This window comes from Triturus cristatus, unplaced genomic scaffold (genome assembly GCF_964204655.1).
Source record: "Triturus cristatus unplaced genomic scaffold, aTriCri1.1 SCAFFOLD_262, whole genome shotgun sequence".
NCBI lineage: Eukaryota > Metazoa > Chordata > Amphibia > Caudata > Salamandridae > Triturus > Triturus cristatus.
In genome coordinates this window covers 904,357-919,189 of record NW_028187334.1, presented here as the reverse complement: position 1 = coordinate 919,189, position 14,833 = coordinate 904,357, and the positions used below count along the sequence as shown (strand labels likewise).

General features: G+C 43.5%; 12 non-coding genes across 12 annotated transcripts; all 12 read right to left on the bottom strand.

Moving 5' to 3' along the window:
* Nucleotides 1-939: 939 nt before the first annotated feature.
* Nucleotides 940-1,022, bottom strand: TRNAL-CAG (transfer RNA leucine (anticodon CAG)). The gene has a single exon. It is a non-coding gene; the product is annotated as a tRNA-Leu (tRNA).
* A 632-nt stretch (nucleotides 1,023-1,654) lies between these two features.
* Nucleotides 1,655-1,737, bottom strand: TRNAL-UAG (transfer RNA leucine (anticodon UAG)). Its single transcript has one exon. It is a non-coding gene; the product is annotated as a tRNA-Leu (tRNA).
* A 1,023-nt stretch (nucleotides 1,738-2,760) lies between these two features.
* TRNAL-AAG (transfer RNA leucine (anticodon AAG)) lies at nucleotides 2,761-2,843 on the bottom strand. The gene has a single exon. It is a non-coding gene; the product is annotated as a tRNA-Leu (tRNA).
* Nucleotides 2,844-3,745: 902 nt separating this feature from the next.
* On the bottom strand, nucleotides 3,746-3,828 carry TRNAL-UAG (transfer RNA leucine (anticodon UAG)). The gene has a single exon. It is a non-coding gene; the product is annotated as a tRNA-Leu (tRNA).
* A 1,293-nt stretch (nucleotides 3,829-5,121) lies between these two features.
* Nucleotides 5,122-5,204, bottom strand: TRNAL-CAG (transfer RNA leucine (anticodon CAG)). The gene has a single exon. It is a non-coding gene; the product is annotated as a tRNA-Leu (tRNA).
* A 632-nt stretch (nucleotides 5,205-5,836) lies between these two features.
* On the bottom strand, nucleotides 5,837-5,919 carry TRNAL-UAG (transfer RNA leucine (anticodon UAG)). The gene has a single exon. It is a non-coding gene; the product is annotated as a tRNA-Leu (tRNA).
* A 1,024-nt stretch (nucleotides 5,920-6,943) lies between these two features.
* TRNAL-AAG (transfer RNA leucine (anticodon AAG)) lies at nucleotides 6,944-7,026 on the bottom strand. The gene has a single exon. It is a non-coding gene; the product is annotated as a tRNA-Leu (tRNA).
* A 902-nt stretch (nucleotides 7,027-7,928) lies between these two features.
* Nucleotides 7,929-8,011, bottom strand: TRNAL-UAG (transfer RNA leucine (anticodon UAG)). The gene has a single exon. It is a non-coding gene; the product is annotated as a tRNA-Leu (tRNA).
* A 1,293-nt stretch (nucleotides 8,012-9,304) lies between these two features.
* TRNAL-CAG (transfer RNA leucine (anticodon CAG)) lies at nucleotides 9,305-9,387 on the bottom strand. The gene has a single exon. It is a non-coding gene; the product is annotated as a tRNA-Leu (tRNA).
* Nucleotides 9,388-10,019: 632 nt separating this feature from the next.
* On the bottom strand, nucleotides 10,020-10,102 carry TRNAL-UAG (transfer RNA leucine (anticodon UAG)). Its single transcript has one exon. It is a non-coding gene; the product is annotated as a tRNA-Leu (tRNA).
* A 1,292-nt stretch (nucleotides 10,103-11,394) lies between these two features.
* On the bottom strand, nucleotides 11,395-11,477 carry TRNAL-CAG (transfer RNA leucine (anticodon CAG)). The gene has a single exon. It is a non-coding gene; the product is annotated as a tRNA-Leu (tRNA).
* Nucleotides 11,478-14,194: 2,717 nt separating this feature from the next.
* On the bottom strand, nucleotides 14,195-14,277 carry TRNAL-UAG (transfer RNA leucine (anticodon UAG)). The gene has a single exon. It is a non-coding gene; the product is annotated as a tRNA-Leu (tRNA).
* Between the last annotated feature and the right edge of the window lie 556 nt (nucleotides 14,278-14,833).

Below are 14,833 nucleotides of genomic sequence, written 5' to 3'. Positions count from 1 at the left end.
AGATCCTTGCTGGATACAAGAGAGAAGGACTTGTTCCAGATAAACTATCCCTAGCAGGGAAAGTCTGAGCACAGGCACTCTTTTGCTCTTTAGCAACTGGCCTGGGACTCACCCTCACTTGCTGAGGCGTGAAATTCTGCATGCCAACTTTGCACAGAAGGTATGTTTGTGGTTGTTTGGGGATGGGTGGGAGGTCAAGAGCAGGGAAAAGCAGGTGTCCTTCACTACTAGACTCCTCTTCTATGCATCCCTGCCATTCACTCACTCTGTCTTTGTTTCATTCTCTCCTTCCACAACACTCCTTCTCACTCACTCGCTCTATCACTTGTATTTTTGCCCTTGCTCTGCATTCTATAGTGGAAACAGCTCTTGAATGAAGCATCTGAAAATGACGTGACATAAAATTTAAAACCTCCTTATTGGAAACCTAAAACATCACAAGACTTAATGTAACCCATTTCTTTCATAAAAAAGATTTTTAAAGTACCCCACAAAAGAAATATAAAACACCACGAGTGCTAGAAGAATATTACATTAACGTTAAAGATAGAATAGGGCAAATGCATTTGCATTTGAAACTGAAGTTTGGTACTTATTCAGATATTATTTACATTGCCAATTTTTGGCTGAGATTCTAAAGGAACTGAGAGAGAAAATGGAATTCAAGTTTTGTCAGAAGTGGGATTTGAACCAACACCTCCAGGAGAGACTGCGGCCTTAACGCAGCGCCTTAGACCACTCGGCCATCCTGACCCCATGCTGCTTTTTCATCTAAAGGGTGAGAAAGATATTAGGAACCAAAAAATGCACAGAGCTTAGGCCAATAGTGGCTAGAGCAAGAAAAAAACTCACTGCACTCTTCCAAGAAGACAATCCTATAAGCCACTGCGAGGGAAATGATCATATTTCTCAAGAAAATAATTAGAGTAAACACAGGACTGTCAGAAGTGGGATTTGAACCCACGCCTCCAGAGGAGACTGCGACCTGAACGCAGCGCCTTAGACCACTCGGCCATCCTGACTTGCTTTCCCAGCATCTTCCAGAGGCCAGACAGCCATGCAGGTGAGGTACTGAAAAGGAATGCCCTCAATTTATTTATCCTAGCATATGCACTTCCAACAGATCTTTGAACAATCTGTACAGAGCAGGACCTATGGAGAACTCTTTAGAACTTTGAGGCGAACAAAGAGAAAGTGCTATTCACCAGCCACTTGAACGGCTCAAAGCTGCTTTGAAATTGAGACAATAGCCACCTCTTGGCTGGCTAAAGCAATTTCAACAAGGGATCTCAAAGTCACAACATAGGGTGGAGTATGCAAATTTAAGCAGCCCCTGATCAAAGCCCAGAGGAAATTGCTGTAAGTGTGCTGGAGTCCAGTTGTCTACCAGATGCATGGCATTCTTCCAAATTTGCAGGGCCCGTCTGGCCAGGGCATACAAGAGCATGACTCTTCCAGATGACCTCTTACATGGGTCCTATGCTCATTTGGTAAGGATTGCGCTTTGTCAGCAAGACGTTATAGAACCTAAATATATGAGAAACCCCATCTCTCTTGACAAGAGGAGAACGGAATAACGTGCCAAGTGAAGACCAACAGATGCAACTTCCATCAGATGTTAACCTGATAAAGGAGATTAAATCTTCAAAAGGCATGTCAGAAGTGGGATTCGAACCCACGCCTCCAAAGGAGACTGTGGCCTAAACACAGCGCCTTAGACCTCTCGGCCATCCTGACAGTATAGGCTTTTAAGAAATGAATAAAAGTAACTCAGAAACGTCTACCTCCATGCAAGCCTGAAATAATTTAAACCTTCAAACACAAGGTGCAACTTTATGCACAGGACAATAAACACAGAAGAACACATACGAAAGCACTTTATTTCACAGGTATACAGTTTTCATGCTTTTAGAACACCACATACCTCTCACCAGCTATTTAGGGTCCTGTATCCGACTCACAACATTTCCTTGCCTGCGACCTCTCTCTCTACACAAACAACTACAGCACAGGAAGTAGGAAGGCAATAGGTGGGGCAGTTTATGCAAATTTATGCTGCCAATGTGCCTAGCAGATTCATGCAGGATTTCTAGATCCTTGCTGGATACAAGAGAGGAGGCCTTGTTCCAGATAAACTATCCCTAGCAGGGAAAGTCTGAGCACAGGCACTCTTTTGCTCTTTAGCCCCTGGCCTGGGACTCACCCTCACTTGCTGAGGCGTGAAATTCTGCATACCAACTTTGCACAGAAGGTATGTTTGTGGTTGTTTGGGGATGGGTGGGAGGTCAAGAGCAGGGAAAAGCAGGTCTCCTTCACTACTAGACTACTCTTCTATGCCTCACTGCCGTTCACTCACTCTGTCTTTGTTTCATTCTCTCCTTCCACAACACTCCTTCTCACTCACTCGCTCTATCACTTGTATTTTTGCCCTTGCTCTGCATTCTATAGTGGAAACATCTCTTGAATGAAGCATCTGAAAATGACGTGACATAAAATTTAAAACCTCCTTATTGGAAACCTAAAACATCACAAGACTTAATGTAACCCATTTCTTTCATAAAAAAGATTTTTAAAGTACCCCACAAAAGAAATATAAAACACCACGAGTGCTAGAAGAATATTACATTAACGTTAAAGATAGAATAGGGCAAATGCATTTGCAGTTGAAACTGAAGTTTGGTACTTATTCAGATATTATTTACATTGCCAATTTTTGCTGAGATTCTAAAGGAACTGAGAGAGAAAATGGAATTCAAGTTTTGTCAGAAGTGGGATTCGAACCCACGCCTCCAGGAGAGACTGCGGCCTTAACGCAGCGCCTTAGACCACTCGGCCATCCTGACCCCATGCTGCATTTTCATCTAAAGGGTGAGAAAGATATTAGGAACCAAAAAATGCACAGAGCTTAGGCCAATAGTGGCTAGAGCAAGAAAAAAACTCACTGCACTCTTCCAAGAAGACAATCCTATAAGCCACTGCGAGGGAAATGATCATATTTCTCAAGAAAAGAAATTAGAGTAAACAGAGGACGGTCAGAAGTGGGATTTGAACCCACGCCTCCAGAGGAGACTGCAACCTGAACGCAGCGCCTTAGACCACTCGGCCATCCTGACTTGCTTTCACAGCATCTTCCAGAGGCCAGACAGCCATGCAGGTGAGGTACTGAAAAGGAATGCCCTCAATTTATTTATCCTATTATATGCACTTCCAACAGATCTTTGAACAATCTGTACAGAGCAGGACCTATGGAGAACTCTTTAGAACTTTGAGGCGAACAAAGAGAAAGTGCTATTCACCAGCCACTTGAACGGCTCAAAGCTGCTTTGAAATTGAGACAATAGCCACCTCTTGGCTGGCTAAAGCAATTTCAACAAGGGATCTCAAAGTCACAACATAGGGTGGAGTATGCAAATTTAAGCAGCCCCTGATCAAAGCCCTGAGGAAATTGCTGTAAGTGTGCTGGAGTCCAGTTGTCTACCAGATGAATGGCATTCTTCCAAATTTGCTGGGCCCGTCTGGCCAGGGCATACAAGAGCATGACTCTTCCAGATGACCTCTTACATGGGTCCTATGCTCATTTGGTAAGGATTGCGCTTTGTCAGCAAGACGTTATAGAACCTAAATATATGAGAAACCCCATCTCTCTTGACAAGAGGAGAACGGAATAACGTGCCAAGTGAAGACCAACAGATGCAACTTCCATCAGATGTTAACCTGATAAAGGAGATTAAATCTCCAAAAGGCATGTCAGAAGTGGGATTCGAACCCACGCCTCCAAAGGAGACTGTGGCCTAAACACAGCGCCTTAGACCTCTCGGCCATCCTGACAGTATATGCTTTTAAGAAATGAATAAAAGTTACTCAGAAACGTCTACCTCAATGCAAGCCTGAAATAATTTAAACCTTCAAACACAAGGTGCAACTTTATGCACAGGACAATAAACACAGAAGAACACATACGAAAGCACTTTATTTCACAGGTATACAGTTTTCATGCTTTTAGAACACCACATACCTCTCACCAGCTATTTAGGGTCCTGTATCCGACTCACAACATTTCCTTGCCTGCGACCTCTCTCTCTACACAAACAACTACAGCACAGGAAGTAGGAAGGCAATAGGTGGGGCAGTTTATGCAAATTTATGCTGCCAATGTGCCTTGCAGATTCATGCAGGATTTCTAGATCCTTGCTGGATACAAGAGAGAAGGACTTGTTCCAGATAAACTATCCCTAGCAGGGAAAGTCTGAGCACAGGCACTCTTTTGCTCTTTAGCAACTGGCCTGGGACTCACCCTCACTTGCTGAGGCGTGAAGTTCTGCATACCAACTTTGCACAGAAGGTATGTTTGTTGTTGTTTGGGGATGGGTGGGAGGTCAAGAGCAGGGAAAAGCAGGTGTCCTTCACTACTAGACTCCTCTTCTATGCCTCCCTGCCATTCACTCACTCTGTCTTTGTTTCATTCTCTCCTTCCACAACACTCCTTCTCACTCACTCGCTCTATCACTTGTATTTTTGCCCTTGCTCTGCATTCTATAGTGGAAACAGCTCTTGAATGAAGCATCTGAAAATGACGTGACATAAAATTTAAAACCTCCTTATTGGAAACCTAAAACATCACAAGACTTAATGTAACCCATTTCTTTCATAAAAAAGATTTTTAAAGTACCCCACAAAAGAAATATAAAACACCACGAGTGCTAGAAGAATATTACATTAACGTTAAAGATAGAATAGGGCAAATGCATTTGCAGTTGAAACTGAAGTTTGGTACTTATTCAGATATTATTTACATTGCCAATTTTTGGCTGAGATTCTAAAGGAACTGAGAGAGAAAATGGAATTCAAGTTTTGTCAGAAGTGGGATTTGAACCAACACCTCCAGGAGAGACTGCGGCCTTAACGCAGCGCCTTAGACCACTCGGCCATCCTGACCCCATGCTGCTTTTTCATCTAAAGGGTGAGAAAGATATTAGGAACCAAAAAATGCACAGAGCTTAGGCCAATAGTGGCTAGAGCAAGAAAAAAACTCACTGCACTCTTCCAAGAAGTCAATCCTATAAGCCACTGCGAGGGAAATGATCATATTTCTCAAGAAAATAATTAGAGTAAACACAGGACTGTCAGAAGTGGGATTTGAACCCACGCCTCCAGAGGAGACTGCGACCTGAACGCAGCACCTTAGACCACTCGGCCATCCTGACTTGCTTTCCCAGCATCTTCCAGAGGCCAGACAGCCATGCAGGTGAGGTACTGAAAAGGAATGCCCTCAATTTATTTATCCTAGCATATGCACTTCCAACAGATCTTTGAACAATCTGTACAGAGCAGGACCTATGGAGAACTCTTTAGAACTTTGAGGCGAACAAAGAGAAAGTGCTATTCACCAGCCACTTGAACGGCTCAAAGCTGCTTTGAAATTGAGACAATAGCCACCTCTTGGCTGGCTAAAGCAATTTCAACAAGGGATCTCAAAGTCACAACATAGGGTGGAGTATGCAAATTTAAGCAGCCCCTGATCAAAGCCCTAAGGAAATTGCTGTAAGTGTGCTGGAGTCCAGTTGTCTACCAGATGCATGGCATTCTTCCAAATTTGCAGGGCCCGTCTGGCCAGGGCATACAAGAGCATGACTCTTCCAGATGACCTCTTACATGGGTCCTATGCTCATTTGGTAAGGATTGCGCTTTGTCAGCAAGACGTTATAGAACCTAAATATATGAGAAACCCCATCTCTCTTGACAAGAGGAGAACGGAATAACGTGCCAAGTGAAGACCAACAGATGCAACTTCCATCAGATGTTAACCTGATAAAGGAGATTAAATCTCCAAAAGGCATGTCAGAAGTGGGATTCGAACCCACGCCTCCAAAGGAGACTGTGGCCTAAACACAGCGCCTTAGACCTCTCGGCCATCCTGACAGTATAGGCTTTTAAGAAATGAATAAAAGTTACTCAGAAACGTCTACCTCCATGCAAGCCTGAAATAATTTAAACCTTCAAACACAAGGTGCAACTTTATGCACAGGACAATAAACACAGAAGAACACATACGAAAGCACTTTATTTCACAGGTATACAGTTTTCATGCTTTTAGAACACCACATACCTCTCACCAGCTATTTAGGGTCCTGTATCCGACTCACAACATTTCCTTGCCTGCGACCTCTCTCTCTACACAAACAACTACAGCACAGGAAGTAGGAAGGCAATAGGTGGGGCAGTTTATGCAAATTTATGCTGCCAATGTGCCTAGCAGATTCATGCAGGATTTCTAGATCCTTGCTGGATACAAGAGAGGAGGCCTTGTTCCAGATAAACTATCCCTAGCAGGGAAAGTCTGAGCACAGGCCCTCTTTTGCTCTTTAGCCCCTGGCCTGGGACTCACCCTCACTTGCTGAGGCGTGAAATTCTGCATACCAACTTTGCACAGAAGGTATGTTTGTGGTTGTTTGGGGATGGGTGGGAGGTCAAGAGCAGGGAAAAGCAGGTCTCCTTCACTACTAGACTACTCTTCTATGCCTCACTGCCGTTCACTCACTCTGTCTTTGTTTCATTCTCTCCTTCCACAACACTCCTTCTCACTCACTCGCTCTATCACTTGTATTTTTGCCCTTGCTCTGCATTCTATAGTGGAAACATCTCTTGAATGAAGCATCTGAAAATGACGTGACATAAAATTTAAAACCTCCTTATTGGAAACCTAAAACATCACAAGACTTAATGTAACCCATTTCTTTCATAAAAAAGATTTTTAAAGTACCCCACAAAACAAATATAAAACACCACGAGTGCTAGAAGAATATTACATTAACGTTAAAGATAGAATAGGGCAAATGCATTTGCAGTTGAAACTGAAGTTTGGTACTTATTCAGATATTATTTACATTGCCAATTTTTAGCTGAGAATCTAAAGGAACTGAGAGAGAAAATGGAATTCAAGTTTTGTCAGAAGTGGGATTCAAACCCACGCCTCCAGGAGAGACTGCGGCCTTAACGCAGCGCCTTAGACCACTCGGCCATCCTGACCCCATGCTGCATTTTCATCTAAAGGGTGAGAAAGATATTAGGAACCAAAAAATGCACAGAGCTTAGGCCAATAGTGGCTAGAGCAAGAAAAAAACTCACTGCACTCTTCCAAGAAGACAATCCTATAAGCCACTGCGAGGGAAATGATCATATTTCTCAAGAAAAGAAATTAGAGTAAACAGAGGACGGTCAGAAGTGGGATTTGAACCCACGCCTCCAGAGGAGACTGCAACCTGAACGCAGCGCCTTAGACCACTCGGCCATCCTGACTTGCTTTCACAGCATCTTCCAGAGGCCAGACAGCCATGCAGGTGAGGTACTGAAAAGGAATGCCCTCAATTTATTTATCCTATTATATGCACTTCCAACAGATCTTTGAACAATCTGTACAGAGCAGGACCTATGGAGAACTCTTTAGAACTTTGAGGCGAACAAAGAGAAAGTGCTATTCACCAGCCACTTGAACGGCTCAAAGCTGCTTTGAAATTGAGACAATAGCCACCTCTTGGCTGGCTAAAGCAATTTCAACAAGGGATCTCAAAGTCACAACATAGGGTGGAGTATGCAAATTTAAGCAGCCCCTGATCAAAGCCCTGAGGAAATTGCTGTAAGTGTGCTGGAGTCCAGTTGTCTACCAGATGAATGGCATTCTTCCAAATTTGCTGGGCCCGTCTGGCCAGGGCATACAAGAGCATGACTCTTCCAGATGACCTCTTACATGGGTCCTATGCTCATTTGGTAAGGATTGCGCTTTGTCAGCAAGACGTTATAGAACCTAAATATATGAGAAACCCCATCTCTCTTGACAAGAGGAGAACGGAATAACGTGCCAAGTGAAGACCAACAGATGCAACTTCCATCAGATGTTAACCTGATAAAGGAGATTAAATCTCCAAAAGGCATGTCAGAAGTGGGATTCGAACCCACGCCTCCAAAGGAGACTGTGGCCTAAACACAGCGCCTTAGACCTCTCGGCCATCCTGACAGTATATGCTTTTAAGAAATGAATAAAAGTTACTCAGAAACGTCTACCTCAATGCAAGCCTGAAATAATTTAAACCTTCAAACACAAGGTGCAACTTTATGCACAGGACAATAAACACAGAAGAACACATACGAAAGCACTTTATTTCACAGGTATACAGTTTTCATGCTTTTAGAACACCACATACCTCTCACCAGCTATTTAGGGTCCTGTATCCGACTCACAACATTTCCTTGCCTGCGACCTCTCTCTCTACACAAACAACTACAGCACAGGAAGTAGGAAGGCAATAGGTGGGGCAGTTTATGCAAATTTATGCTGCCAATGTGCCTTGCAGATTCATGCAGGATTTCTAGATCCTTGCTGGATACAAGAGAGAAGGACTTGTTCCAGATAAACTATCCCTAGCAGGGAAAGTCTGAGCACAGGCACTCTTTTGCTCTTTAGCAACTGGCCTGGGACTCACCCTCACTTGCTGAGGCGTGAAGTTCTGCATACCAACTTTGCACAGAAGGTATGTTTGTTGTTGTTTGGGGATGGGTGGGAGGTCAAGAGCAGGGAAAAGCAGGTGTCCTTCACTACTAGACTCCTCTTCTATGCCTCCCTGCCATTCACTCACTCTGTCTTTGTTTCATTCTCTCCTTCCACAACACTGCTTCTCACTCACTCGCTCTATCACTTGTATTTTTGCCCTTGCTCTGCATTCTATAGTGGAAACAGCTCTTGAATGAAGCATCTGAAAATGACGTGACATAAAATTTAAAACCTCCTTATTGGAAACCTAAAACATCACAAGACTTAATGTAACCCATTTCTTTCATAAAAAAGATTTTTAAAGTACCCCACAAAACAAATATAAAACACCACGAGTGCTAGAAGAATATTACATTAACGTTAAAGATAGAATAGGGCAAATGCATTTGCAGTTGAAACTGAAGTTTGGTACTTATTCAGATATTATTTACATTGCCAATTTTTAGCTGAGATTCTAAAGGAACTGAGAGAGAAAATGGAATTCAAGTTTTGTCAGAGGTGGGATTCGAACCCACGCCTCCAGGAGAGACTGCGGCCTTAACGCAGCGCCTTAGACCACTCGGCCTTCCTGACCCCATGCTGCTTTTTTATCTAAAGGGTGAGAAATATATTAGGAACCAAAAAATGCACAGAGCTTAGGCCAATAGTGGCTAGAGGAAGAAAAAAACTCACTGCACTCTTCCAAGAAGACAATCCTATAAGCCACTGCGAGGGAAATGATCATATTTCTCAAGAAAAAAAGTAGAGTAAACACAGGACTGTCAGAAGTGGGATTTGAACCCACACCTCCAGAGGAGACTGCGACCTGAACGCAGCGCCTTAGACCACTCGGCCATCCTGACTTGCTTTCACAGCATCTTCCAGAGGCCAGACAGCCATGCAGGTGAGGTACTGAAAAGGAATGCCCTCAATTTATCTATCCTATTATATGCACTTCCAACAGATCTTTGAACAATCTGTTCAGAGCAGGACCTATGGAGAACTCTTTAGAACTTTGAGGCGAACAAAGAGAAAGTGCTATTCACCAGCCACTTGAACGGCTCAAAGCTGCTTTGAAATTGAGACAATAGCCACCTCTTGGCTGGCTAAAGCAATTTCAACAAGGGATCTCAAAGTCACAACATAGGGTGGAGTATGCAAATTTAAGCAGCCCCTGATCAAAGCCCTGAGGAAATTGCTGTAAGTGTGCTGGAGTCCAGTTGTCTACCAGATGAATGGCATTCTTCCAAATTTGCAGGGCCCGTCTGGCCAGGGCATACAAGAGCATGACTCTTCCAGATGACCTCTTACATGGGTCCTATGCTCATTTGGTAAGGATTGCGCTTTGTCAGCAAGACGTTATAGAACCTAAATATATGAGAAACCCCATCTCTCTTGACAAGAGGAGAACGGAATAACGTGCCAAGTGAAGACTAACAGATGCAACTTCCATCAGATGTTAACCTGATAAAGGAGATTAAATCTCCAAAAGGCATGTCAGAAGTGGGATTCGAACCCACGCCTCCAAAGGAGACTGTGGCCTAAACACAGCGCCTTAGACCTCTCGGCCATCCTGACAGTATAGGCTTTTAAGAAATGAATAAAAGTTACTCAGAAACGTCTACCTCCATGCAAGCCTGAAATAATTTAAACCTTCAAACACAAGGTGCAACTTTATGCACAGGACAATAAACACAGAAGAACACATACGAAAGCACTTTATTTCACAGGTATACAGTTTTCATGCTTTTAGAACACCACATACCTCTCACCAGCTATTTACAGTCCTGTATCCGACTCACAACATTTTCTTGCCTGCGACCTCTCTCTCTACACAAACAACTACAGCACAGGAAGTAGGAAGGCAATAGGTGGGGCAGTTTATGCAAATTTATGCTGCCAATGTGCCTTGCAGATTCATGCAGGATTTCTAGATCCTTGCTGGATACAAGAGAGTAGGCCTTGTTCCAGATAAACTATCCCTAGCAGGGAAAGTCTGAGCACAGGCACTCTTTTGCTCTTTAGCCCCTGGCCTGGGACTCACCCTCACTTGCTGATGCGTGAAATTCTGCATACCAACTTTGCACAGAAGGTATGTTTGTGGTTGTTTGGGGATGGGTGGGAGGTCAAGAGCAGTGAAAAGCAGGTCTCCTTCACTACTAGACTACTCTTCTATCCCTCCCTGCCGTTCACTCACTCTGTCTTTGTTTCATTCTCTCCTTCCACAACACTCCTTCTCACTCACTCGCTCTATCACTTGTATTTTTGCCCTTGCTCTGCATTCTATAGTGGAAACAGCTCTTGAATGAAGCATCTGAAAATGACGTGACATAAAATTTAAAACCTCCTTATTGGAAACCTAAAACATCACAAGACTTAATGTAACCCATTTCTTTCATAAAAAAGATTTTTAAAGTACCCCACAAAACAAATATAAAACACCACGAGTGCTAGAAGAATATTACATTAACGTTAAAGATAGAATAGGGCAAATACATTTGCAGTTGAAACTGAAGTTTGGTACTTATTCAGATATTATTTACATTGCCAATTTTTAGCTGAGATTCTAAAGGAACTGAGAGAGAAAATGGAATTCAAGTTTTGTCAGAAGTGGGATTCGAACCCACGCCTCCAGGAGAGACTGCGGCCTTACACAGCGCCTTAGACCACTCGGCCATCCTGACCCCATGCTGCTTTTTCATCTAAAGGGTGAGAAAGATATTAGGAACCAAAAAATGCACAGAGCTTAGGCCAAAAGTGGCTAGAGCAAGAAAAAAACTCACTGCACTCTTCCAAGAAGACAATCCTATCAGCCACTGCGAGGGAAATGATCGTATTTCTCAAGAAGAAAATTAGAGTAAACACAGGACTGTCAGAAGTGGGATTTGAACCCACACCTCCAGAGGAGACTGCGACCTGAACGCAGCGCCTTAGACCACTCGGCCATCCTGACTTGCTTTCCCAGCATCTTCCAGAGGCCAGACAGCCATGCAGGTGAGGTACTGAAAAGGAATGCCCTCAATTTATTTATCCTATTATATGCACTTCCAACAGATCTTTGAACAATCTGTACAGAGCAGGACCTATGGAGAACTCTTTAGAACTTTGAGGCGAACAAAGAGAAAGTGCTATTCACCAGCCACTTGAACGGCTCAAAGCTGCTTTGAAATTGAGACAATAGCCACCTCTTGGCTGGCTAAAGCAATTTCAACAAGGGATCTCAAAGTCACAAAATAGGGTGGAGTATGCAAATTTAAGCAGCCCCTGATCAAAGCCCTAAGGAAATTGCTGTAAGTGTGCTGGAGTCCAGTTGTCTACCAGATGCATGGCATTCTTCCAAATTTGCAGGGCCCGTCTGGCCAGGGCATACAAGAGCATGACTCTTCCAGATGACCTCTTACATGGGTCCTATGCTCATTTGGTAAGGATTGCGCTTTATCAGCAAGACGTTATAGAACCTAAATATATGAGAAACCCCATCTCTCTTGACAAGAGGAGAACGGAATAACGTGCCAGGTGAAGACCAACAGATGCAACTTCCATCAGATGTTAACCTGATAAAGGAGATTAAATCTCCAAAAGGCATGTCAGAAGTGGGATTCGAACGCACGCCTCCAAAGGAGACTGTGGCCTAAACACAGCACCTTAGACCTCTCGGCCATCCTGACAGTATAGGCTTTTAAGAAATGAATAAAAGTTACTCAGAAACGTCTACCTCCATGCAAGCCTGAAATAATTTAAACCTTCAAACACAAGGTGCAACTTTATGCACAGGACAATAAACACAGAAGAACACATACGAAAGCACTTTATTTCACAGGTATACAGTTTTCATGCTTTTAGAACACCACATACCTCTCACCAGCTATTTAGGGTCCTGTATCCGACTCACAACATTTCCTTGCCTGCGACCTCTCTCTCTACACAAACAACTACAGCACAGGAAGTAGGAAGGCAATAGGTGGGGCAGTTTATGCAAATTTATGCTGCCAATGTGCCTTGCAGATTCATGCAGGATTTCTAGATCCTTGCTGGATACAAGAGAGTAGGCCTTGTTCCAGATAAACTATCCCTAGCAGGGAAAGTCTGAGCACAGGCACTCTTTTGCTCTTTAGCAACTGGCCTGGGACTCACCCTCACTAGCTGAGGCGTGAAATTCTGCATACCAACTTTGCACAGAAGGTATGTTTGTGGTTGTTTGGGGATGGGTGGGAGGTCAAGAGCAGGGAAAAGCAGGTGTCCTTCACCACTAGACTCCTCTTCTATGCCTCCCTGCCATTCACTCACTCTGTCTTTGTTTCATTCTCTCCTTCCACAACACTCCTTCTCACTCACTCGCTCTATCACTTGTATTTTAGCCCTTGCTCTGCATTCTATAGTGGAAACAGCTCTTGAATGAAGCATCTGAAAATGACGTGACATAAAATTTAAAACCTCCTTATTGGAAACCTAAAACATCACAAGACTTAATGTAACCCATTTCTTTCATAAAAAAGATTTTTAAAGTACCCCACAAAACAAATATAAAACACCACGAGTGCTAGAAGAATATTACATTAACGTTAAAGATAGAATAGGGCAAATGCATTTGAAACTGAAGTTTGGTACTTATTCAGATATTATTTACATTGCCAATTTTTAGCTGAGATTCTAAAGGAACTGAGAGAGAAAATGGAATTCAAGTTTTGTCAGAAGTGGGATTCGAACCCATGCCTCCAGGAGAGACTGCGGCCTTAACGCAGCGCATTAGACCACTCGGCCATCCTGACCCCATGCTGCTTTTTCATCTAAAGGGTGAGAAATATATTAGGAACCAAAAAATGCACAGAGCTTAGGCCAATAGTGGCTAGAGCAAGAAAAAAATTCACTGCACTCTTCCAAGAAGACAATCCTATAAGCCACTGCGAGGGAAATGATCATATTTCTCAAGAAAAAAAGTAGAGTAAACACTGGACTGTCAGAAGTGGGATTTGAACCCACACCTCCAGAGGAGACTGCGACCTGAACGCAGCGCCTTAGACCACTCGGCAATCCTGGCTTGCTTTCCCAGCATCTTCCAGAGGCCAGACAGCCATGCAGGTGAGGTACTGAAAAGGAATGCCCTCAATTTATTTATCCTATTATATGCACTTCCAACAGATCTTTGAACAATCTGTATAGAGCAGGACCTATGGAGAACTCTTTAGAACTTTGAGGCGTACAAAGAGAAAGTGCTATTCACCAGCCACTTGAACGGCTCAAAGCTGCTTTGAAATTGAGACAATACCCACCTCTTGGCTGGCTAAAGCAATTTCAACAAGGGATCTCAAAGTCACAACATAGGGTGGAGTATGCAAATTTAAGCAGCCCCTGATCAAAGCCCTGAGGAAATTGCTGTAAGTGTGCTGGAGTCCAGTTGTCCACCAGATGAATGGCATTCTTCCAAATTTGCAGGGCCCGTCTGGCCAGGGCATACAAGAGCATGACTCTTCCAGATGACCTCTTACATGGGTCCTATGCTCATTTGGTAAGGATTGCGCTTTGTCAGCAAGACGTTATAGAACCTAAATATATGAGAAACCCCATCTCTCTTGACAAGAGGAGAACGGAATAACGTGCCAAGTGAAGACCAACAGATGCAACTTCCATCAGATGTTAACCTGATAAAGGAGATTAAATCTCCAAAAGGCATGTCAGAAGTGGGATTCGAACCCACGCCTCCAAAGGAGACTGTGGCCTAAACACAGCACCTTAGACCTCTCGGCCATCCTGACAGTATAGGATTTTAAGAAATGAATAAAAGTTACTCAGAAACGTCTACCTCCATGCAAGCCTGAAATAATTTAAACCTTCAAACACAAGGTGCAACTTTATGCACAGGACAATAAACACAGAAGAACACATACAAAAGCACTTTATTTCACAGGTATACAGTTTTCATGCTTTTAGAACACCACATACCTCTCACCAGCTATTTAGGGTCCTGTATCCGACTCACAACATTTCCTTGCCTGCGACCTCTCTCTCTACACAAACAACTACAGCACAGGAAGTAGGAAGGCAATAGGTGGGGCAGTTTATGCAAATTTATGCTGCCAATGTGCCTAGCAGATTCATGCAGGATTTCTAGATCCTTGCTGGATACAAGAGAGTAGGCCTTGTTCCAGATAAACTATCCCTAGCAGGGAAAGTCTGAGCACAGGCACTCTTTTGCTCTTTAGCCCCTGGCCTGGGACTCACCCTCACTTGCTGAGGCGTGAAATTCTGCATACCAACTTTGCACAGAAGGTATGTTTGTGGTTGTTTGGGGATGGGTGGGAGGTCAAGAGC